The sequence below is a fragment of the Pseudorca crassidens genome, chromosome 1 (assembly GCF_039906515.1).
Source record: "Pseudorca crassidens isolate mPseCra1 chromosome 1, mPseCra1.hap1, whole genome shotgun sequence".
Classification (NCBI taxonomy): Eukaryota; Metazoa; Chordata; class Mammalia; order Artiodactyla; family Delphinidae; genus Pseudorca; species Pseudorca crassidens.
In genome coordinates, this window is record NC_090296.1 from 124367503 (window position 1) to 124391778 (window position 24276).

Consider the following 24276-nt stretch of genomic DNA (forward strand, 5'->3'; position numbering starts at 1 on the left):
CCCTCCCTCCATCCTCCAGATGAATTGTCCATATCTAACCAAAGACCATCCTACCGCTGGGGATGAGATCCTGTTGGCTCTTCCTTACTCAAGGCATGGTTTTCTCAATTGTCTCTTGCATCATCAATTTCTCCTTCTCCATTGGATTAATCTCAAGTGCTTCAAACATGGTATACTCCTCCTCTTGTCCTGAAAATTTCCCTTAACATCATAAGCCTCTGCCTATCTCTCTGCTCCTTCACAGCACATTCATCTGAAAAGGTGTGTGCATGTGCTGCCTCCAATCCCTCTCTCCTCATTCTCTCTGGAATCTATCTTCCCTCAAGCTTTTGCCTCCCCCTCCTCAAAACTGCTCTCACTGAGGTCACTGATGACCTACTTGTTGTTAAATCTACCCGTCAATTCTTCCAAACAGGCTTTTTTTTTTTTTGGCCACACCACATGGCATGTGGGATCTTAGTTCCCCGCCCAGGGACTGAACCTCTGTCCCCTGCAGTGGAAGCGCACAGTCCTAACCACTGGACTGCCAGGGAAGTCCCTCTACGGGTCAATTCTTGATTGTCAGTCTACCTGGCCTAATAAATGCATTTGACCTCTTCTGTAGTACACTTTCTTTACTGGCATCTAGGAATCTATCCTTTCCTGGGTTTTCCTCCTCCTGTACAGGTCACTCTTCCTCACCTTGCCAACAGATAAATGCTCACTTTTCTCCATTTACTCCCCTGGGAATCTCATCCAGACATATACGCACTGTCCAACGAGCTTGCTGTGATGATGGAAATGTTCTATACCTGTGCTGTCCAGTATGGTAGCCCCTGCTCACATTTGGCTATCGAGCACTTGAACTGTGGCTAGAGTGCTTGAGGGACTGAATTTTAAATGTTAGCTAATTTTAATTTATGTCAAATTTAAAAAGCCATTCGTGGATAGTGGCTACCATACTGGACAGTGCAGGTCTATTTGCTGATGACTCCCAAATACATCTTTACCCTCAACTGTTCCTCTTAATTCCAGACTTGTGGATCCAACTGCTGACCAGACAACTGTACTTAGATGTCTCACCTGCCTCAACACAGCCTTTCCCGTCTCTGTGAACAACAACCCCATCCTTCCAGTTGCTCAGGCCAAAAAGCCTTGGGGTCATCCCTGACTCCTTCCTTTCATACCCCACATTCACCCTGTCCGCAAATCTGTCAGTTCTGCCTTCAAGATACATCCCCAAACTTAACACTTCTCACCACCTCTCTACTCTGGTCCACGTCCCCCGTCATCTCTCAGCTGGATTACTGCAATAGACAGCTCACCTGTCCCCCTGCTTTCTCCTTCGCCTGTCCTTCGCCCAGCAGAAACCCTTTTAAAACCCAAGGCAGATACATCACCCTGCTGCTCACCACCTCCAGTAGCTCCCTACCCTGGCTGCCGAGTGACGGCCCTCAAGGTTCTGTACCCTGTCCCCCGGAGCCCCTGCAACTTCCACCTGTCTCCTCTGTGCTCACTTCTCCAGCCACGCTAGCTTCGTTCTTCAAACGTGTCAAGCACACTCCCCGCCCTGGGCCTCTTCTCTGCCTGGGATGCTCTTCCCTGAGACGTCCCAGGGCTTGTACCCTCACCTCCTTCAGGTCTTTTCTCAAATGCCACCTTATTAGCAAGGTCTTTCTGGACCACCCTAATTCAAATAATACGCTCTGCCCACATTTCCTATCTCCTCTACCAGCTTTATTCTTTTCACAGCACGTCTCACCGTCTGTATAATATACTATATGATTAGTATTTATTTATTAAGTACCTCCCCCACTAGAACATAAGCTCCTTGAGAGCAGGGATTTTATGTCTCTCTCATTTACCACGGTATCCTCAGCACCCAGAACAACACGTGCTCAAGAAATATTTATGGAATGAATGAAGTATAAGTGGCGATGAGCACAGGAAGGTGGAGAGGCTTGGGAGGTAGATGGCTCATGAAGAGGCTGGGGGACACGACCCTCAGGGACTGGGCATGGATGGAGAGTCACCAAAGGTCGCCAGATCACCTTGCCCCTCTAGCCAGGTGGCTTCTTTATCCTCCCAGCACTGCTCCCAGAACTGCTGACCTCCTGCCAGCCCCCATCTCCACGGAGTAGGAGACACACCCCCGCTTCCAGCCAAGGAACCTGGCTCTTTGTTTACCACGCTAGTAGCTGGGGCGGTTCCCGAGTGCCTCCAAAGGGGGAGGCAGTCTCTGAAGAAGAGCACCTGCTCCTGGCCCCACTCCCACCTCACCTGAAGTGGGTAGCTGGCCAGGGTTGGGGGGGGTCTACCTGCCTTCGGGCTGCCCTCCCACTGCTCCGGCTGGCTGTCAGAGGGGAGCGGAGTCTGTGTGTGACAAAGGGGTGCAGGGAGGGATGTGTCCTCGATGTGGGTCTGAGGCTGGAATCCCAGCCTTTTCTGGATTCTGACGAGACATGTTGCAATTGGTGTGGCCTGCAATTGCAAAGTGTCAGGGCATTTTCACACTGGAAGAGCCCGTGGACATCACCTAGGCACTAGTCTGACCACCTCACCTCACAGGTAAACAAACCGAGGCCCAGGGTCCTGCCCAAAGTCACTCAGTGAGTTAGTATCTGAGCCAGGACTGGAATCTGGGTCCGCTTCCTGCACCTCTTCACCACATGGTGCTGTCTGGATAACAGTGTCCTTTGGATCCATTTCCCTTGGCCCCTCTTTCAGACCAGGCCTGGTGGTTTCAACAAAATGCTGATTCCTGAGTCTAGCCTGGGCTGTGCCATCACAACCTGGGAAGGTGCATCCTCCTTTGGGCCTTAACCTCTGTGCCTGTACGTAAGGGTCTGACCCTGATCCTCACATGCTCTGATGGAAATTAGAGGACTACTGTAGTTGTCATGGCAACTCAGAAGTGCTTTTGCGTCAGGTACTTGGCATCCCTCAGCGAGGTGGTTTGCTACTGTCACCGACCAGCTATGTTATCCTGGGAAAGTCACTAATTCATCCATTTATCCACCCATCCATCATTCACTGACATCCAAACAGAATCTGTGCCAGCTTAAAATATCACATACAAAGCATGACCTCTAAGAGAAAAATAAAAGCTCAAAACCATGTTCAGGTAGAAATAGAGAGAGATTATAGGGGGTTAAAAAAAAAAAAACTCAAGCTAAGCATTGAACATGTATTGCTTTGGTAATTAGGAAAAAAACACTTAAGAACTTAAGCTGATACAGCTATTACAATTTAACTGTAGGTTTTCCAGTCCTTTCTGCTCCCTGGCCTTAGTTTCCTCATCTGTAAAATGATGGGGTTGGACGTAGTGACCTAAGGTTCATTTCAGCGTTGTCATTTTGTGACTTTGCTCTTATAGAAGAATGAGGCAGAGTGTCCACTCCACACCTCCTTCTCTTCCCACCTCCCTCTTCCCCAGTGGCAGAACAATGACTGACACATAGACATACTTAAGCTACATTTCCAGGTTCCCCCAATTGAAGGAAATGGACATGATCTGGTGCTAAAAGAAGCCACTCATCCAGTTCACTCAATATTTACTGAGCATATACCATAGGCAGGGCATGGTGCCAAGGCTATGGTGATCAGTCAGATAAATCTGGCAAAGATGCTGTCCTCAAGGCATTTTCAAAGGCAACTGTAGTAACGTCAGAAGTAGTGGGTTCTAATCAAATATACTCCAATAAAATTTTTTTAAAAACACAAAAATTAATAGAAAAAATAAAGAAGCAGTGGGTTCTAAAGAGGTCAGAGACAGAGACAAAACCCTACAGGAGCTCAGAGGATTGAAAGCCCATTTTTTACTAAAGGAATTAGGGAAGCTTTGGGAGGAAACTTTTACCCTAAAGGAAGGGTAGGAGTTTTTTTTTTTTTGATACGCGGGCCCCTCACTGTTGTGGCCTCTCCCATTGCGGAGCACAGGCTCTGGACGCGCAGGCCCAGCGGCCACGGCTCACGGGCTCAGCCGCTCCGCGGCACGTGGGATCCTCCCGGACCGGGGCACGAACCCATGTCCCCTGCATCGGCAGGTGGACTCTCAACCACTGCGCCACCAGGGAAGCCCAGGAGTTTTAAATGATGAAACGAATCTATGCACATAGTAATAACAATTCAAATGGTACACAGGTATATAATATGACAGAAAGTAAAAGTTTTCCTCTCAGCCTCCCACCCCCCAGTCCTAACCTGCAGAGGCAACAACCTCAGGTTACTTTTTAAAATATATGTTTCCTGTCTGCTGCATCCATTTGGGTCAGTATCTCCTGCCCCTCCAGGATGTGTGATGAAGTCATTGGCCTGGACACTTCTCTCGGCCTCTCCTGAGGAGACAGGACAGTGGATTGTATGTAGATGTAGGCTCTGGAGCCAGATGGCTGGGGTGCTGATGTCATTGCTTCCATTTTCTAGCTGTGTGACCCTGGGCAGGTTACTTAGCCTCTCTGTACTTCAGTTTTCTTATCTGGAAAATGGATATAAAAATAGCACCTAACTCATAGCTTTGTTATGAATTCAATAACCTATAGTAGGCTTAGGATAGGGACTGGGACATAGTAGAGAGTCAGTAAATGTTAGCTATCAAATTACTAATACCCTTCTCCACATTCCAACTTTCGATTAGCTGATTGATTGATTACCAATGCTTCTTTACATGTCAAGGTTTAAATCATTCAGAGTGTGTTTCCGAGCTACATGAATTTTTGCATGCTTTGCAAATTGCTCATAAATTGCATCTAAAACTTGTAGAGCAATAAGCAACCTTTATATTTATGATTATATCCACTGCAGAATCAGGTAGTGTGGTTAAATCAGGACAGAAAGGGATGTAACACTATTTCTATCGAAGTTTCTGGATGGAAAAAGTTCAAGTATATAGGTTTGTTTTTCTTTTCTTGTACGCCATCAAGCTGCTCAAAATCATTCTATACTTTAGTATGCTTCGCACTTAGTCCAGACATCTTCCGCAGGTTTTTCTTTATACTTCTGAAGTTTCTCACTGCCTTTTTTCTTACAGAAAGTAGATATATATGTTTTCTTCATCTTACGGTAAGATCATCAAGATTTCTAATTTTCCTGTTAAATGGTGAATTTTGGACACATTACTCTATGGATCTGCTGCACAGCTGTTATCCTGGCTTGGTTCCTTTTTTTTTTTTTTTTTTTTTTTGCAGTACGCGGGCCCCTCACCGCTGCGGCCCCTCCCGTTGCGGAGCACAGGCTCCGGACGCGCAGGCCCAGCGGCCATGGCTCACGGGCCCAGCGGCTCCGCGGCACGTGGGATCCTCCCAGACCGGGGCACGAACCCACGTCCCCTACATCGGCAGGCGGACTCCCAACCACTGCGCCACCAGGGAGGCCCGGTTCCATTTTTTTCCACCTCAGATACCATGTCCTCCTCTTTGCTGAATTCCTTTTATTTACGCTGGAGTTACATCCTCAAGTAATTTTCCTGAGTAAAATTATGTGGAAAGTAGATGTTCTGAGTATTTGCGTGCCTGAATGTGACATAATTTTACATTATGCTTTTTCTAATTTTTCTCTTCCTACTTCAACACTGTGGTTTCCACCCCTGCCCTGCAATAAAAATGATCTTGATATGTTAGTCAGGAGCCTCCTAACTACCAAACACAACGGACACCTTTAGTCCTGAAACTTTCTGTGAAAGTTGACATTGCTGATGACCGTCTGATGCTTAAAACTCTTTATTCTCTTGGTTTTGGGGATTCTTTGTTCTTTCCTTCCTTTCTGCTTTTATTTCCTTTAAAGTTTTTCCTTCTCTTCACAAAACTTCAATGCTTATATTCTTTGATGCTCCATCTCTGCCCACTGACGGTCTCTTCTACATGGGCTTTCTGAAAAGGCTCATCTAACACCAGGACTTCAGCCACCATCTCTGTGTTGAAACAGAGCTCTAACTAAACTCTGCATAATAATTTCAAAATTAGTACATCTAAGGAGACAAAAGACCTGTATGCAGAAAACTATAAGACACTGATGAAAAAAATTAAAGATGATACAAACAGATGGAGAGATATACCATGTTCTTGGAGTGGAAGAATCAACATTGTGAAAATGACTATACTATCCAAAGCAATCTATAGATTCAATGAAATCCCTATCAAACTACCAATGGCATTTTTCACAGAACTAGAACAAAAAATTTCACAATTTGTATGGAAACACAAAAGACCCTGAATAGCCAAAGCAATCTTGAGAAAGAAAAACAGAGCTGGAGGAAGCAGGCTCCTGGACTTCAGACTATACTACAAAGCTACAGTAATCAAGACAGTATGGTACTGGCACAAAAACAGAAATATAGATCAATGGAACAAGATAGAAAGCCCAGAAATAAACGCACCCACCTATGGTCAACTAATCTATGACAAAGGAGGCAAAGATATACAATGGAGAAAAGACAGTCTCTTCAATAAGTGGTGCTGGGAAAACTGGACAGCTACATATAAAAGAATGAAATTAGAACACTCCCTAACACCATACACAAAAATAAACTCAAAATGGATTAATGACCTAAATGTAAGGTCAGACACTATAAAACTCTTAGAGGAAAACATAGGCAGAACACTCTATGACATATATCACAGCGAGATCCTTTTTGACCCATCTCCTAGAGAAATGGAAATAAAAACAAAAATAAACAAATGGGACCTAATGAAACTGCAAAGCTTTTGCACAGCAAAGGAAACCATAAACAAGACCAAAAGACAGCCCTCAGAATGGGAGAAAACACTTGCAAATGAAGCAACTGACAAAGGATTCATCTCCAAAGTTAACAAGCAGCTCATGCAGCTCAATATCAAAAAAACAAACAACCCAATCCAAAAATGGGCAGAAGACCTAAATAGACATTTCTCCAAAGAAGATATACAGATTGCCAACAAACACATGAAAGGATGCTCAACATCACTAATCATTAGAGAAACGCAAATCAAAACTACAATGTGGTATCACCTCACACCTGTCAGAATGGCCATCATCAAAAAATCTAGAAACAATAAATGCTGGAGAGGGTGTGGAGAAAAGGGAACCCTCTTGCACTGCTGGTGAGAATGTAAATTGATACAGCCACTATGGAGAACAGTATGGAGGTTCCTTAAAAAACTAAAAATAGAATTACCATATGACCCAGCAATCTCACTACTGGGCATATACCCAGAGAAAACCATAATTCAGAAAGAGTCATGTACCACAATGTTCACTGCAGCTCTATTTACAATAGCCAGGACATGGAAGCAACCTAAGTGTTCAGCAACAGATGAATGGATAAAGAAGATGTGGCACATATATACAATGGAATATTACTCAGCCATAAAAAGAAACGAAATTGAATTATTTGCAGTGAGGTGGATGGACCTACAGTCTGTCATACAGAGTGAAGTAAGTCAGAAAGAGAAAAACAAATACCATATGCTAACACACATATATGGAATCTAAAAAAAAAAGTTTCTGAAGAACCTAAGGGCAGGACAGGAATAACGATGCAGACGTAGAGAATGGACTTGAGGACACAGTGAGGGGGAAGGGTAGGCTGGGATGAAGTGAGAGAGTGGCATGAGCATATATATACACTCCCAAATGTAAAATAAATAGCTAGTGGGAAGCAGCTGCATAGCACAGGGAGATCAGCTAGGTGCTTTGTGACCACCTAGAGGGGTGGGATAGGGAGGGTGGGAGGGAGATGCAAGAGGGAGGAGATATGGGGATATATGTATATGTATAGCTGATTCACTTTGTTATAAAGCAGAAACTAATACCCCATTGTAAAGCAATTATACTCCAATAAAGATGTTAAAAAAATTAGTATGTCTAAATCTTTTTTTTTTTTTGGCTGTGCTGTGCAGCTTGTGGGATCTTAGTTCCCCGACCTGGGATCAAACCCGTGCCCTTGGCAGTGAAACCGCTGAGTCGTAACCACTGGACTGCCAGGGAATTGCCGAGTATGTCTGAATCTTAATCATCAGTTTACCTCCATTCAAAGGCTGTTTCCATTCTTGTGGTTTTAATTTGGGATCATGGAGTCACCATTGACCCAAATCTCCCTATTTAAGAACTGTGCCGTCATCCTCAACCTCTCCCTCTTTCATATCTCCCAACCAGTCGCCTAATCTATTCAAGTCTATATCAGAAATATCTCTGGAATTTCATCATCTTCCCTATTCTCACTGCTAACTTAATTCGAATTCTCATCATTTCTCACTTCAATTACGGAAACAGCCCCCTAACTGGCCCCTCTGTCCCCAGCCTCCTCCCAGTCTCTCTATCCTTCATTCAGCTAGTTACCTTCCAAAAATTTTTTTGTGTGTGTGATCATACCTTTCCTCTGCTTAAGACCCCAGCTGGCTCCCTACTGCTTATATATAGAGAACAGTGCTTAAACTCCTTAGAATTATACAAAATACTTTGCAATTTACCTCTCTACATTTACATTTCCACCCCTCCTCTCACCCTTCACACCCACATTTTCTACATACACTTCAGCCATAGAAATTTCTGAGGATCCCATCCCTTCCTAGACTTTCCCCTTCACGGCGCTATGCATTCTTATTTACTGTTTCATTCCTAACTTTTTCAGGCTCAGTTGTCCTTCCACATTCCCAGAGAACCCTGCTAATAACTTTTTAGCATACAATATTGTTGAGATCTATTTTCCTCTTCCTCTGTGGCTATGCTGTCAACTCCTGGGAAGCCAGGCCTGTGTTACACTTACTGGTATCATCAGCACCCAGCACAGATCTAACCATGAGAAGATGCTTCAATTCGATGTCAAGGGAAGAAAAGAAGGCAAAACCTCAGGGAACGAGTATGTTCAGGAGCAGGAAGGGGAACCATGGAAAGGGTTGCGTGAGGGTAATAAGGACCCTATAGAGTCACAAAGGCCTAGGGGAGAGAATTTCAAGGAGAAGGAGATGGTCAATGATGTCAAATGCTGCAGGGAGGTTGAAGATGAGGCTAGGAATAGGTCCCGGTATCTGGAGACCTGGAGGTCTCTGGCCACCTTCAGGAAAAAGCATTTCAGTAGCATGAGGAAGGAGCTGATGAGATCTGAAGGGCTTAGGAGAGAGGAAGTGGTGTGGAAGCAGTTCTTTTCTGACCTGACTGCTACAGCATTTGACATCAACCCTGCCTATTTATTGAATCACTTTCCCCTTCTTTGGCTTCTATGAGGCACATTTTTACATTTCCTCAGATTCCTTCATGGGCTCCTTGTTCTCTACTGCCCTTTAAATGTCAAGGTTTCCAAGCTTCTGTTTTTAGATCTTGTCTCTGCTCCCATTCATGATGATTTCAATGACGCCTACCTCTTGGCGACCCCACATCCTTATCTCCAGCCTTGGAATATCCCCAGGCTTCAGACCCATATTTAACTCCACCTGTTGGATGTGGAGATGCCCCAGGGGCACAGCAAGCTCACATTTCTGGAACTCAACTCATCTCCCACCACCAAAAATCTCCCTCGAAAACTTGCTTCCCAATTTTCACCAACTATACCTACCTACCAAAGGGTACAACCCGAAGTTTTCTTAACTCTTTCCTCTTATCACTTTTTAAGTTTTGTTATTCCTATCACCTTCATTTTATACACTAAAAAAGAACCATCAGAAAGAGAAATCAAGAAAGCAACCCCATTTACAATCACATCAAAAAGAATAAAATGCCTAGGAATAAATATAACTAAGGAGGTAAAAGACTTGTACTCAGAAAAACTATAAGACATTGATGAAAGAAATCAAAGATGACACAAACAAATGGAAAGACATACTGTGCTCATGGATTGGAAGAATTAATATTGTTAAAATGAACATATCACTCAAGGCAATCTACAGATTCAATGTAATCCCTATCAAAATGCCAATGGCATTTTTTCACAGAACTAAAACAAATAATTCTAAAATTTGTATAGAAACACAAAAGACCCTGAATAGCCAAAGCAGTCTTAAGAAAGAAGACAAAGCTGGAGGTATCACACTCCCTGATTTCAAACTACAAATCTACAGTAATCAACACTATATGGTACTGGCATAAAAACAGACACATAGATCAATGGAACAGAATAGAGAGCCCATAAATGAACCCACACTTATATGGTCAATCCACCTACGACAAAGGAGGCAAGAATATTCAATGGGGAAAAGACAGCCTCTTCAATAAATGGTATTAGGAAAACTAGGCAAAACTACATGCAAAAGAATCAGACTGACTACTCTCTTACACCATATACAAGAATAAACTCAAAATGAATTAAAGACTTAAATGTAAGACCTGGGGGACTTCCCTGGCGGTCCAGTGGTTAAGACTCTGTGCTTCCAGTGCATGGGGTGCGTGTTCAATCCCTGGTCAGGGAACTAAGATCCCACATGCCATGTGGCAAAACATAAATAAATAAAAGATCATCATAGAAAAAGACCTGAAACCATAAAACTTCTAGAAGAAAGCATAGGCAGTATGCTCTTTGACATCAGTCTTAGCAATACGTTTTTGGATGTCTCCTCAGGCAAGGGAAACAAAAGCAAAAATAATCAAATAGGACTACATCAAACTAAAAAGCTTTTGCACAGTGAAGGAAACTATTAACAAAACGAAAAGGCTGCCTACTGAATGGGAGAAGATATCTGCAAATGATATAACTGATAAGGCGTTAATATCCAAAATACACAAAGAATTTACACAACCCAACATCTAGAAGACAAAAAACCCGATTAAAAAATGGGCAGAGATGGGCTTCCCTGGTGGCGCAGTGGTTGAGAGTCTGCCTGCCGATGCAGGGGACGTGGGTTCGTGCCCCGGTCTGCGAAGATCCCACATGCCGCGGAGCGGCTGGGCCCGTGAGCCATGGCCGCTGAGCCTGCGCATCCGGAGCCTGTGCTCCGCAATGGGAGAGGCCACAACAGTGAGCGGCCCGTGTACTGCAAAAAAAAAAAAAAGGCGGGGGGGCAGAGGAGTTGAATAGACATTTTTCCACAGAAGACATACAGATGGTCAAAAGACACATGAAAAGATGCTCAACATCACTAATCATCATGGAAATGCAAATCAAAACCACAATGAGATATCACCTCACACCTGTCAGAATGGCCATTATCAAAAAGACAAGAGATGACAAGTGTTGGTGAAGATGTGGAAAAAGGGAACCCTTGTGCACTGTTGGTGGTAATGTAAATTGGTGCAGCTACTCTGGAAACCAGTATGGAGGCCCCTTAAAAAACTGCCAATAGAACTACCATACAATCAAGCAATTCCACTCCTGGGTATTTATCCAAAGAAAATGAAAAGATATATGCACCCCTATGTTAATTACAGCATTATTAACAATAGCCAAGATATGGAAGCAATCTAAGTGCCCATCAACAGAAAAATGGATAAAGAAGTGGTGATATACAGATTTATAGATACACACACACATACATACACACAATGGAGTATTACTTGGCCATAAAAAAGAATGAAATCTTGCCATTTGTGACAACATGGATGGACCTAGAGGTGCTAAGTGAAATAATACAGACAGAGAAAGACAATACTGTATGATTTCACTTACATATGGAATTTAAAAAACAAAGTAAATGAACAACATAACTAAATAACAGAGGCACTGATACCGAGAACTAACAGGTGGTTGCTAGAGGGGAGGGGGTTGAGGAGAGAGGAGAAAAAAAATCCTATTACCTCAAAAATCCAGAAATGTATCCCCTCTTTTTCCAAACCCACAGCTTAAACCCCAGCCCTAAAAATTTTCAGCTGCATTGTTAGTCTCCCCAATTCAATTCTCAATCCCTCTTCCAGCACGCTCCAACTGCTTCCAAAGAAGTCTTTTTCCTCTAGTACTTAAAAAAATGGATGCATAATTTACACACAATAAAACACACAAATTATAAGTGTAAAGTTTGATGGGTTTAAACAGAACCACCACCCGAATCAAGATATACAACATTTCTGTAGTCTCAGAAAGTTCCCTTGTGATTCTTTTCAGTCAAGCCCCTGATACCCAGAGGCAGCTGATATCTTGATTTCTATTACCATAGATTAGTTTTGCCTGTTCTAGAACTGTATATAAATGGAGTCACATGGTATGGATTATCTTGTGTCTGGATTCTTCAGTCAACACAGTGTCTGTGAGAGTCATCTAGGTTATAGCATTTTCACTAGTTTGTTCCTTTATATTGCTGAGTAGTATCCAACTGTATGGATATACCATAACTTATTTTTCTATTCATCTGTTGATGAAAAATTGAGCTGTTTCCAGTATTGGCTCGTATGAAAAAGCTGTCATGAACATTTCTGTGTCAGTCTTTTTTGGACATAATATTTTCAATTTTAGAGAAGTATGCAGGAGTAGAATTGCCAGTTCACGGGATAGGTGTATGTTAAATTTTATAAGAAACCGCGAAACGGCTTTCCAGTATGGTTCTAGTATTTTATAATTCCACCAGCCATGTCTGAGAGTTCCAGTTGCCAAAACAAGTCTTTTTCAAATGCAAATCTGTCATACTATTTTCCTACTTAAAGACCATCTCTGGCTCTCTCCACCTACGTTCACATTCCAAAGGAAATAGGCAAGGCTCTCCATTATTTGTGTCCCAATTGTCCAGCTTCATCTCTTGCTACTTCTCCACATGTTCCCTTCACTCCAGTCATACTAACCTCACTCAGTTCCCTCAACTCATGAAGTTCTTTCACTTCTTTGTTTAAGTCCTTCCCTCTGCTGCATTTGCATAGCGAATGCCTACTCATCTTTTCAGAGCTATGTGCTGATTACTTCACACCTGTACCCACACCCCTGTGAGTTAATTGCTGCTATTCTGTGCTCCCTTAACATACAGGATATAACTCCATTAGAATACTCTGCTCAAAGCACTAGAACACATTATTTTCTACTTGCTACTGGAGTAGCTCCTGGAAGACACTACTACCATTATTTAATGATGGTCTACCACCAGACAGACACTATACTAGCTGCTATGCATAGAATGAGTAATAACAGTCACGGTCCCTGCTCTCCTAGAGCTTAGGGAAGGGTGGAGAAGAAAGCCAAGTAATCACACTCACAAATGCAGAATTAGAAACTGAGTTAAGTGGTCTGAACACAGGGAGTGATGAGTCTATGAATATGTAAACAAGAATCTGTCCTAAATAGGGTGGAGGGGGCATGGAAGGTTTCCCTGAGCAAATAATACTGGAATCTACAGGAGGCACAGGAACTAATCAGGTGAAGTGTGTTGCTCCTTATTGTGGGAGAGAACCTGAGACTGTTCAGGAAACTGAAATTAAGCTGGCAGAGGTTTGAGAACAGAGACTAATGGGCCCCGTGTGAGGGAAAAGAGTTGGGCAAGGGCCAGACCAGAAGCTGCTCACATGTGGCCACCGTCTTGGTCAAGACAGAACAGCAGCAGACCTGGTAGTATCATCCTCTGCTGACAGCCATGATGGCTGTCCACTGTCCATCACTGTACCCAGCGACAGGGTCATGTGAAACAGACATTTGTGAATTAGTCAATTTTAGAAGTGTTCAAGGAGTTTGACAGCTAATGGAAAGAGAGATTACATGTATCCTGGGTGGGCTGCAAAGTTGGGGGAAGAGTGTTTTTAAGCAAAGGCACAACTTGGGTTTGTTGAGGGAATACAGCCAACAGAGGTAAAGGGATGAAATATGTAAATACAGTTCTGCCATAGGTGGAAAGGATGGAATCACAAATACATAGATTTTCAGTTTTGAAAAGGAAGAATCATTCTTCCTTTGAGGTAAGAGAAAAGGGCAGGAAAATGGGGAAAGATCTAGAGAAAAGACACTAACTCTTGGTAGTTATTACAGTCACGTGGTTCACTGGACATTTTCCTGAATCTGCATGGTGCTTTCAGACAATCACTTTTTGTCAGCTGTGTCATGGATTCTGCCCATAAATATGGTAGCAGATTTATGGACTGGTGACTGTGCAACCAGCACAATGCTGGGAGTTTTCACATACATTCGCCATCTCACTAAATTTTCATAATTTTTCAAAGTATATAGTTTTAGGCCCAATTTACAGATAAATTACAATGTACAGAACTTGGGTTCAAGGAGGTTACAAACCTTTCCTGGATCTACACTGTCAGTGAGTGGGTGACCTGGATTTGGAACTCAAGGCCTGTGGCAACTTGGGAGCCACAGAACGTGAGTTCTTGTCCCTTCTCACTGGTTTCAGATGTTTTGCTCCAATACAGCTGTAGCCTAGGCACAGTGCAAGGTGGGACAGGCAGTTTTTGCCTATAGGGTCAGTTTAATTTGCATAATGTGCCCTCCAGGGTCTCATACCAGTGTATGAGGAATAAGAAGACAGTTTGGGAGGCTAGAATGTAACACTTTGGCATAGAACACATTGTCTTCTTATTGAGATGGGAAGGATCAGAAAAAAACCAACACTGGAGTACATCACAGGCTAACCTAACTAAAGATGAGATCAATAACTTCTCCACAGAGTCCCATGGAGTCCAAGAGTGCCATGGAGACATGCCTTCATGTGACCTTTTGAGCTTGGGGCACAAATGCCAAGATGGCAATAACTTGGGTGATAACCAGAGTGACTATGGGTGGGGCAGCCCTTAGAAGACAAACCTATCCCAAGAGGAGAAAAAGAGCCTTTGGAAGAATTGCCAGTGTCCATGGAAAGCTACAAAGCTGTGAAGATCCTGCACCAGGAGACAGGTATCCACACCCACAGAGAACAGCAGGCGATGTGGGAACTAGTTCCACCTGTAGAGAGCAGTACTGCTGGAGTGATCTGAATTAGAGGAGGGCAGGAGAGCCAGATGGGCAGGTTCCCCATTTGGAGAGGTGCCTTTAGGGATATTAACAGGAGACATCATTGTGTATCACTGCTGCCACCAGAGAGGGTGGTCTCTTGATCGTTACCAAGCTTCCTTATTATCTTACAGCCCATGCACTTAACAAATTGGTATCTACTTAGTCTGTGCTGTAGTTGACCCACATTTATTTTAGCATAACCTAAGACTCATTCCAGCCCTGACAGCTTTTCCAACTTGAGGAGCTATATAGTCAGTTGAATAGTGTCCCCACAAAATTCATGTCCACCCAGAACCTCAGAATGTGATCTTATTCAGAAATCAGTCTTTGTAATTAGTTAAGATAAGGTTATATGGAGTAGGGTAGGCCCTAATCCAATGACAGCTTTCCATATAAGAGACAGAAGAGGAGACAGAGAAGGTCAAATGAAGACAGATGCAGAGCTTGGAGCGATGAGGCCACAAGCCAAGGAAGACCTGAATCCACCAGAACTGGCAAAGAAGGATTCGCCCCTAGAGCTTCTGGAGGGAATATAGCCCTGTTGACTCCTTGATCTTAGACTTATGGCCTCCAGAACTGTGAGAGAATGAATTTCTGTTCTTTTAAGCCACTCAGTTTGTTGTACTTTGTTACACCATCCCTAGGAAACAAATACAGGAGCTGAGGTCATTCTCCCTAAAGGGCATGTTTAGGAGCTCTCCAGCCCCTAGCTACACCCCTATATGTGAGCGCCAAGAAAAAATGTCTGCTGAATAAATGCATTTCCCAGATTTTAAATTGAGGGAGAAGCATGATGTCCCTGAGTTAGCAGGGAGGGATCAACAATAACACTAGATGGTATCTGGAAGATCTGAAGGCTGTCTATCAAAAAGTCTCATCGTGTGGCTTTGGCTGGCAAATTCAGTAAGTGTCAGGATGCGGCTTCTAGTTTTGTCAATCTCAAGGTTGAGTCAACCTTAGCATGATTAGCTAAATCATGCTAATCAAATTCCCAAGGAATAAAAACAAGGCTGCAAATGTATTGATCTGTATGTGTGTGAGAAAGAGAGAAAGCTTCTCTTTCAGGATCCAAAATGCTCAAGTTCACTGGCAGGGGCCCAGAGTCAGCACACCTGGAAGCTGATCAGTGACTGTAAGTTGTATGGAATGAAAGCAAGGAGGCAGGGCACCACCCAGCAAGCAAAGAGGAAGGGACTCCATCCAGGCCATAGAGAGGCCCAGTGGCCTTCCCTGTACCATGACAGACCGCAAAGTTCAGGCCCGCCTGTCTGCAGCATTCACGGCAAGTTTCTGGTTTTCTGGCTCTTCTTCTCCATGGTCTGGGGCCAACTGCCCCACTTCCATTCACATAGCTGTCCTCTAAACAGGGTGTTAAATGATTATGTTTAAACTTGCTATATTACAGTTATGTCTGGACTTGCCTCCCTAAGATCACAAAGCAGGTAACCTTAACTAAAGTTCTGGGTTCTTCCAAACCCACATTTACAATTTGTTTAATACCATAATAACTAATACCGCCTGCATTAGTTTCCTGTAGCTACTATAACAGAGTACGACAAACTTGGTGGTATTCTTTTTTTTTTTTTTTTTTTGGCGGTACGCGGGCCTCTCACTGTTGTGGCCTCTCCCGTTGCGGAGCAGAGGCTCCGGACACGCAGGCTTAGCGGCCACGGCTCACGGGCCCAGCCGCTCCACGGCATGTGGGATCTTCCCGGACCGGGGCACGAACCCGTGTCCCCTGCATCAGCAGGCGGACTCTCAACCACTGTGCCACCAGGGAAGCCTGGTGGTATTCTTTTTAAAGAATAGAAATTTATTCTCTTACAGTTCTTGAGGCCAAAGGTCCAAAACCAGTGTGTCAGTGGGGCTGGGCTCCCTCTGAAGGCTCTGGGGGAGAATCTGGTCCTGGCCTCTTCCAGCTTCTGGTCACTCCAGGTGTTCCTTGGCTTGGGTCTCATCACTCCAATCTCTGCCTCCGTGGCCACACTGCCACGTCTTCTTCTCCGTGACTTTCATACTGATAATCCAGAATTACCTCATCTCAAGATCCTTAACTTAATCGCATCGTTTTCCAAATAAGGTAACATTTACAGGTTCTGGGGACTTCGTGTGAGTACCTTTCGCAGTTGGGGGGATTTGGCACCACCGTTCGAGGCTTTTGAACACTGGACCTATCTATCTGTATTCATACATCTTCAGTGTCTCATACATGAATGAGACTGAAGAGCTAAATTAAGGCAATCTTATTTCTAAATTCTAAGGCACCTCACTACCGCTATATACCATCAATATCCCTCTGAAAGGAAATCTAGAATCTTGATATCATAGGCCTCTCAAGCACAGGCCAGTGTGAATGGGTTTCATGGGCTCATGATTCAATGTGAATTATCTCTGACATCTCTTCAGGCCAATCTGTCACTATAAACTGTAATTGCAATTAGCATTAAATTTGACTATGATATCAAATATCTGGCATGATTATCTTTTACTCTACCTCTTCAAATCCTTTCTACCTTTTGAGGCCCAGCTAACCCCTCGCCTTCCCAGGGCATGACATTTTCTTACTCTCCACAGCTTCTCACAATCCTGCTTTCCTCTGAGGTCTTCCTACCCTGACCGTGGGAATCACTTGTGCCTGGGACTTGATAAACTCTTCCCGAGACTTTCTTTCTCCAATTAGACTCGATGCATATAATACAGTCTATTGTCGGAATTTTGTTAAATAACTGTTGGTTGATGAATGTAAGGGGAACTAGTGATGGTTAAAGCACAGATCACACCAAAACAAGACTGCTCTCCATTGTGAGGCAGGAAAAAAACACCTGTTTGCTTGGAAGGTCCAAGAGAAGAGAGAATACTTGTTTTGAGTCAACTGATTTAGAAAATTAGATAATTATCTCCTAGAGGATGAGATGTTTAACATTCAGCTAAAAGGTAAAGTTCTTTTACGTAAGTGGTAACTGTTAAGACAGGGAATGTGATTTTCTATCAAGAAATATGGCATAGATCTTTCAGGAAGGAAAGTTAGAGGACCCAAAGTGTCTTCCTCTCCTCCCAGACAGGATTTGGTGAAGCATCTGTGTAGACAAAATATAGCCCCAATTTCAAAATGTATGTGAATATCTGACAGAAGACCACTAAGAATCAGAAGCACTAAAAGGAAGGAGAACTGCCTGATTCAGGAGTCCCCCCCACATCATCGGTTAGACACAGACCCTGGTGACGGGAGCCGCATCCCAAGTACGAGCCATGACCTTCACGTTGCTAAATACGACACTCAGTTTCTCAGCCGCATTAGACACAACGGACCGCTCATTCCTTCTTCTTGAAGTATTTTGTTCTCTTTTTCTCTGCCCTCATTGGATGTTCCTTCTCAGTTTCCTTCCCTGGGTCCTCCACCTCCTCTTGACCTCTAAATGGTGACGTGCCCCAGGGCTCAGTACTCAAGCCTCATATCTTATACATCTATCCTCTCTGCCAGGGCCTAGGTGAGCTCATTCAATCTCACGGCTTAAAATGTCATCCACACAGGCTTTCTCCAAAATTTCTATTTCTGGCCCCATTCTTTCCCCTGAACTCCAGACTTGCATATCTGCCTGCCTACTTGAACTTCTTTAGTGAGACATCTAATAGACTGTAAAACTTTACGTGATTGAAACAGAACTCTTCATTTCCCCCCACCTAAAATCTCCTCCTCCTCCGTCTCCACTTCGGGAAGTGGCAGTTTCATTCAGTTGCTCAAGCCCAGAACCTTGAAGTCAACCTTGACTCCTCTTTCTCTCCCACCCCACATCCAATCCATCAGCAAATCCTACCGGCTCTACCTTCAGCATATATCCAGAATCCAACCACTTGCCTCTGCTTCCACTGACAGCAACCTGATCCACGCCACCATCAACTCTCACCTGAAAGAGCCTCCCCACTGCTCTCGTGTTTCCTCTCCCAACCCCTACCAGTCACGCTCTAAAGAGGAGCCCAGCGAACCTTCTGAGAAAAACTAAGTCATGTTACTCCTCTGCCCTCCACTATCCAAAGATGTCCCAGTTAATTTTAAATGAAGTCCAAGTGCTCACCATGGTCCACAAGGCCCTGCAAGCTCCCTTTCCAGTTTCATTTCCTACCCCCTTCGTCACAGCACTTTGGTTACACAGGCCTCCTTGCTGTCTTCAGCAGGTTATTAAACTGAACGTATACTACCTAAAAATGTAAGATATAAAGAGAAAATTTGTGACATCAATAACACAGAGTGTGTGTAGGGGGTTGTGGAGCTGCAAAGGAGTTTTTGTGTTTAACAGGTACAGAGTTTCGGTTTCACAAGACGAAAAGAGTTCTGGACGTGGATGGTGGTGATGGCTGCACAACAGTGTGAATGTACTTAATGATAGGCTCTATTTCGTACAGATCTCCAGAACTTAATGTGAATGTACTTAATGTCACTAAACTGTACATTTAAAAATAGTCAAACTGGGGCTTCCCTGGTGGCGCAGTGGTTGAGAGTCCGCCTGCCGATGCAGGGGATGCGGGTTCGTGCCCCGGTCCGGGAAGATCCCACATGCCGCGGGGCGCCTAGGCCTGTGAGCCATGGCCGCTGAGCCTGCACCTCCGGAGCCTGTGCTCGGCAACGGGAGAGGCCACAACAGTGAGAGGCCCACGTACCGCAAAAAAAAAAAAAAAAAATTAGTCAAACTGGTAAATTCTATGTTATGTGTATTTTACCAAAATAATAATGAAAAGAAAAAGATAATTAATATATGTATACATGTATAACAAGTCTGAAAGGATAGGAACAAAAGGGGAATAATAATTATCTTTAGGGTTACATATGATTACATATGATCTTCTTATTGCAGGAAAAGTATTTATGTATTACTTATGTGTGATTTTTATATATTACATATGTAACAAAATACATAAAGAGCTGTGTATAAAACTTATACCTAGTGTGGTGATAATATTTAACTACATACAAACTCTGGAAATAAATACGTGTCACTAGCTATGGGCCCCAAACTTCCTATTGAGTGTCATCAGTTTCAACGGACTCATCTCCACAGGAACCAGACAAGAGGCCTTTAATCTAAATACAGGAGCCCTCAGGTTTTCAAATGCAGACTCAGGTGAAAACGTGGATGCTACCTGACACAGGCCAATCATGCTACAGATGAACGAGCTGTTGCAAAAACTCTGAATATCTCTACCATGTGTCATTTGATAATGTGGCATCTTTTGACACAGACCAAGCTACAGAGCTGCCTATCGTGTATAATTAAAGGTTTCGGGTGTACTAAGGTTTTCTCCTGCCAAATGCCATTCATCTATGCTTGAGTCTTCCAACAAATAGAACCGAAATACAATTTGAAAAGCAAACTCACTGTGCGAATTATTTTGTCCTGCTGTTTTAAGTCACTGCACGGTTCAGAGGAGTAGAGAAATTATTCTGGAACACCTAAACCACAAAGCACAATCCCATCATTTGGGGAGAAGATGCCAAGACCCAGGAGAGTAAAGTGACTGTTCTAGAGCTGCCCTCCTAGCGTGTGGAATAGCTGGGGCTGGACTCCAGAAATCCTCATACCTTAGTCCCGTGCTTCTTCTCAAAAGTTGGAATGTTATCTTTGGAAAAGGAGAGTAATAACAGCCTGAATGTGGTTACGACTAGAACAGCTTTATTTCTCTCCAACCTTTGTCTTCAAACAGACTCTATAGCTTTCTGGTTACACTTTCGAGAACCACCTCATTTCAGCCATTAAGACTAATTTTCAGGTGTTTCAAAAAACAAAAACTCATCTGGTCTAAATCAAGTCTTCAATCTCACATCCAGCTCAAAGCTCTTTCCCTGATCGTGGCTCAGACTGTCGGTGATCATGGCTCACAGCTTGAGGTCTTGCGATGGGGAAGGGAGTGAAATCTGCTTTCTCTCCTCCTCCCCTTCTTCCACGGCTCTGGTTTCCCAGGATCACTGGTGGGCCTGGGGTGGGGGAGTTGTCAAGGATTGAAGTCAAGGGACTAAAGTCTCTGCACTTGACTGTTTCTAGATCTCCCTCAGCTGACAGCATTCTCTGGGCTGGTGTCCAAATGCCGAATGTGCCGTGGGATGCAGCTATGACTTCTGAAAAGGCCTTATGGGAATCTCCAAAGGATCTGAGTCAGGGGCACCAAACTGATGGTGCTCTGGGAGCCCTCTCCCTTGGAATCAAGGCTCTCCCCGCTCTCCCACCCCCCACCCTTGCACTGTCCCTCACACTCTGCCCAGGGAATCAACTCTCCTTGAATGTCTAGTCTTTTCTTCACACAGGCTATATAGGTGGGTGATGGCAGCCAGAAAAGTTCAACCACCTTTACATAAATCTTGAGCGGTTGTGCCTAGCTGTTCCTCTTTAGAAGGTGGGGATACGTACCACCTAGTATCTTCATAAAAAAAATCCCAGTCAGTATTCTCTTAGAAGAGTCCTAAGTGTTGTTTGCAAGGTGGGAGGGTAGTTCTTACTGTTGGAAAGGAAGACATTACACAAAGAGGAAGGAGCCGCCGGGAAGGTCCTGGGGAGAGAAAGGGAACTGCCCACGGACTGCTGGGAAAAGGAGGGGCCGCCTCCAAGGACAAATCCCCTCACCTTAGGGAATGTCAAGGACTCTGAGGGGAAGACTGAGGGGAGCTGCCTCCCTGGAACCAACCAGATCGGGTGCACGAGGATAAGACAAAACCCCGCCTCTGCCGTTCACCCACTCAGTGGTACAGACTGAGCCCTTTCCTCCTTCTGGGCTCCAGGGTCCCCATCTATAAAATAGGGGGATGGTGAATATTTGTGGCTACAAAGCATTGGACTACCCTCTTGTTTTGGAGGAATTCCAAGATGGGATGCAGGCAGACTCCTTCCTGGTCCATCACGGAAGCCCAAGAGGAGGCCATATAGTCTCATTCCCTACCCCTCCCATATACTACAGCATGGAAATGTGACCCAGGCTCAGCTGAGGACTTTGAATCCTTAAGAATGCAAAAGTCTAGCTGTGGTGGAATGAGAAGTCCAGGGGTATGGCATGAATGCTGACTGGAAGTGACCACCCTAGAAGAGTACAGGAGTGCCCAGTGCCCTCGAGCTGTGCCTGGCCACCTTGCTTATTTGCTGAGGCTGGCTCTCTAGTCCCCTATGATTCTGCAGAAATGCCATGTTCTTCTGTGATAGTTATTTCAACTTGACTCACAAGCCCCATTCAACCTCTTTCTCCCTTGTTTCCCTCTACCCTAGAAGCTAGAAAGCAAAATACTTGAATCCCCAGATGCCTTTGCATTAAGAAGTGGTCATGTGATACAGTTCTGATTATTAAAATAAAGGAATAAGTCCCTTCCCCCAAATGAAGGCAAAACCTGGAGAGGAGAAAGCTTTTGCACTGGAGAGGAGAAAGTTTTTGCACTTCACACTTGTCCCTCTCCTTCCTCCTGCCTGGAATACAGATGAAATGCCTGGAGGTGAAGCAGCTGCTCATGACCATGAGGAACAAAATGCTAAATAGAACCCTAGCCTCTGATGATATCTCTGAGCGGCAAGGCAAGCCTGGACCACCACCTTTAGACTTCTTACACAATAAAAATAAGTCATTTACCTATTCAAGCCACTGTTTTTCAGACCTTCTGTTACTTTCAGATAAGCATATTCCTTCATGATATATTTTCAATAAATAAAAGTTGAGAATGGTTGTATTTACATTTATAAAATATTTTGTAGTTCATCAACTGTTCTGTTGTTTACCACCAGGAACTCCAAGTGGTACCACAAGCTCTCTTCCAGCTCTGATATTCTGTCCTTATAAGAGGGACATTTCTCTTACTAGGCAAACTCACATCACCCATAACTTTTACAACTCAACAAAAAAGAGCAGTTGTCTTGCTCTCAGCTGTTCTTCGAGATGGTACACCACTGAACCAGGTGCCCTACCTCCTTCTGCCTTCTCCGTCCTCTGATTCATTCCCTAACGCTAAGGGCCAACCCCCCTACCTGAGACCTCCTAGCCTAATACTACCTCACAGAAGTTCCAACTTGACTAGAGGTCAACTTACAATTTTCAGAGCCAAATAGATTCCTGCTATCCAGGCACAATCTGAGTTGAGTATGCTATTTATATTAGTAAAATATTTTGTAGTTCAGAAACTTAAACTGCCTTTTTTTGTACCATCTCACTGATCCTCACAACAATGCTGAGATAAACAGGGCAAGTATAAAGACTGTGATGAGCCATGGGTTCTAGAGATAATGAATAAAAGTGCTATATGGGGCTTCCCTAGTGGCGCAGTGGTTGAGGGTCTGCCTGCCGATGCAGGGGACACGGATTCGTGCCCCGGTCTGGGAGGATCCCACATGCCGCGGTGCGGCTGAGCCCGTGAGCCATGGCTGTTGAGCCTTCGCGTCCGGAGCCTGTGCTCCGCAATGAGAGAGGCCGCAACGGTGAGAGGCCCGCGTAACGCAAAAAAAAAAAAAGTGCTATATGACCCGAGGCAGTGGGGAAAGGGGAATAGACATTGGACTAGGAGTCAGGAAACCTAGGTTTTGTGTTCCAGTTCTACCATTAACTAGTAGCTTGACCGTGGGAAAGTCGTTTACCTCTCTGGGTCCAGTTTCCTCATCTGTACAATGAGGATGCTGGATGTATTAGTCAGCTCGGGCTGCCATAACAAAATACCATAGACTGCATGGCTTAAACAACAGAAACTTATTTCCTCAGAGTTCTGGAGACTGAAAAGTCCAAGATCAGGGTGCCAGTATGGTCTAGTTCTGGTGAGAGCTCTCTTCCTGGCTTGCAGACAGCTACCTCCTAAAGATCCTATCTCCACATACAATAACACTGGGGGTTAGGGTTTCAACATATGCATTTTGGGGGTCCCCATCCAGTCCACAGCACTGGAGTTCCTTCTACCTATTAGCACAAGTCTGGAACATTGAAGATGATCACAATTACCTGTGGAATCAGTAATTCCACCTGACCTTCTTGATTCAAGAAACTGCACAAGGCTTATTTCTCTACTCTCGGGTAGTGAGCATCTTGGGGTCTTCTCTGTGTATGTTTTTCCTTTTCAAAGGCAATTAATATACCAAATGTGATCTCTGACCAAAGGAGGTCTCTCCTAAGGCTGGAGCCTTAACGTTTTTCAGAAAGCTGTATGTTTAACTATTACTTTCAGTTTTGGGGTATGGCATGCAAATTAGCTACTGCATTTAGAAAGAACACAATGGTGACTGTCAGTTGGAGGTGGGTTTCAAATCACAAGTATACAGTTAAATTTTCTAATAGCCATGGAGATCGCTGATCAATTGTTGCCCTTCACCAAAGCCCAAAGTGCCTTGTCATTCCTACTTCGCCCCTGAAGTGCCTGAAAGTGCTGTTTTCAAGCAGGTTTGTGGTCAGAAGCAGACTCTGGTGAAGAGAGCCAGCCTACCTTAGGTCAAATATAATTTTCTCCATTGGTAATCAACCAAGATTTCACTAGAAATATT

At 44.1% G+C, this 24276-nt stretch overlaps 1 protein-coding gene across 4 annotated transcripts in view; it reads right to left on the reverse strand.

The window, feature by feature from the left end:
* TMEM266 (transmembrane protein 266) overlaps positions 1-24276 on the reverse strand; it is a 199627-nt gene that overhangs the window by 167089 nt on the left and 8262 nt on the right. The window contains exon 2 of one of the 4 annotated variants that reach the window (XM_067754905.1): positions 20164-20237. The exons of the other annotated variants lie outside the window; for them this stretch is intronic. The gene's annotated coding sequence lies outside the window, so the exon portion shown is untranslated. The remainder of the gene's footprint in view (positions 1-20163; positions 20238-24276) is intronic. 4 annotated transcript variants of the gene reach the window in all.